The sequence below is a fragment of the Hibiscus syriacus genome, unplaced genomic scaffold (assembly GCF_006381635.1).
Source record: "Hibiscus syriacus cultivar Baekdansim isolate YM2019G1 unplaced genomic scaffold, ASM638163v2 tig00111708_pilon, whole genome shotgun sequence".
In the NCBI taxonomy this organism is placed as follows: Eukaryota; Viridiplantae; Streptophyta; class Magnoliopsida; order Malvales; family Malvaceae; genus Hibiscus; species Hibiscus syriacus.
The window spans coordinates 1,023,592-1,025,792 of NW_024063159.1; positions in this window are offsets into that span (position 1 = coordinate 1,023,592).

Consider the following 2,201-nt stretch of genomic DNA (forward strand, 5'->3'; position numbering starts at 1 on the left):
TTTCATATATTTTATCGTTAATTATAATTTACCATCTAATTTTCTATTATTAATTATATTTTACCCCGATGATACCTAACTTCGCCTCTGATCATACCTTCCAAAAACACTCATCATAAAAGTATCAAACATACAATAATATTTATAATTTTCTGTAAGCAATTTAGAGTTAAATGTTACTATCTCTACGTACAACAATAAAAGAACCTCATTTGCTAGATCTCCACAATCTTCACCTTTCTTGTGGCTCATGAGGGTTCATCAACTTCTTTTTCTAGCTAAACAAACATATAAATGGCTCATACATCGAACAATAGATTAAAAAAGTAAAATTACGAACTTAAAACATAAAAACCCTTCAAGTAACTTTACATCACCTTTTAAAAATGATGATAAGATTTTTTTGAAACTCGTAGAATGAGGTGATGATTCTTACCTTATTGGATAAACGATTAGAATGAAAAAGTTTTCTCTTCCATTGGTCACACACTAGGGTTTTGAAAGGAAGAAGATATGAGAAAGAGATGAAAGAAGAAGTGTGATGTCATGCCTCAGATTTTGCTCCCATTTTCCATATGTAAATACAAGAAAAAATTAAGGTATAATGATAAAAATATTTCTTTAACGTTTAACTAAATAATCATTTTTTTGTCATTTATTCTTTTTTTTTTTTTTTGAAGCATTTTAGCCTACAACGTTTTGTTTTAGGACAAAATATCATAACATTTGACTAAATAGGTCACTATAGCCTTTATTCCTTTTTGGGAGAGCATTTTGGCCCCCAACATTTCATTTTAGGGTAAAAGGTACCTATGTTGGAACATTAACCGTTTGATAACTAATGTTTTCCATTCACTGAGGGATCTTTTACCCGAAAATGAAATGTTGGAGGCCAAAATGCTAAAGAAAGAGAGAATATAGACCAAATAACTATTTAATCAAACGTTAGGGTACTTTTATCATTATACTAAAAAGTAATTAGAATGCAACCTTGTTTTCAAAACAAAGGTTAATTACCTTTTCATCTTCACCCATTTATCCTTCATTCAAAAATCTCACATTTACTCTTAATTTGGCCTAATTCTCATCCAACTATCTATGAACTTAGCTCAATGAACCTAATCTTTCTTACAACTTAATTCGGTCATGGCTTGAGTCAACATGCAAACATTTTTTTTTGGGACGTTTGATAGTTGTTAATTTTTTGGCCATTTCCCTTAATTTTTTATTTTATTTCGTTGATATTATTAGTAATACTTTGAATGTTTAACGCGTGTATCCCAGATTGGGAAGAAAACTACTTTTAAAAAGGTTTGTATATGTCAAGTGTCAACTCATTCCATTACTCGTTGAATGTGGTATGCTAAGTCTCTTGCATGTCTGTTGTCAACTTGATTCTTATTTGTGGAATTATGTGCTTCATACATATTTTATACGTAATATCTTTTTGGAGAAAATCCATAAAACTGAACAGAATATTTTCTTTTTAATTACGGTAATAAGACCAGCCTATAAATACAAACACTTTTCAACACTTCAAAGCATCTGAAAATCACTTTTTAGTCTAATTTTCTCTCTTTTCTTCACTATAATCTAAGTTTGCTTTTGAGGAGAGCAGTATCATTTCCAAATTTCGAGTGTACTAACTTTGGAAACACTGTTTTAATCTTGGGAGTGTTGTCCATTGTAGCGATTATACCAACCAAGACGAATTTGTTTATAAGGTAATGGTTCACCACGACATTGTCGATAATATTGTTCTATTATTTTATTTATTTTACAGTCAGTGTTAACAGCTCAATTTTAAGGTATTGTTTTCCAACGGATGTTTCATTGGTCAATCACTTGTATTTCTCCTGATGGGTGAAATAAGTCTGGTGGATCTTTCATTAGATATCCTGTCGAAGATAGTGGTGTCGTTGAATATTATTCTAGAGTTATCTACAAGAGATAGCATATACGTAACTGCATTCTTGCATAATTATGGTTATCATCTTTAGCTAGCAGCCTTATGGTTTTTCCTAAAAATGGTAATTGTTATGTATAATCCGCACACTGTAGCGAGATAAGATGGAAAATGTTTTTTTGGGGGGCGGGGTTCGATGTGGTAATGGATGTTAAATATAGGTTGTGATTATTAGGTGAAGCTTCTGATAAGGAGGTGTTTATCTCTTGTATTTTTAAGAAATATATGATAATTT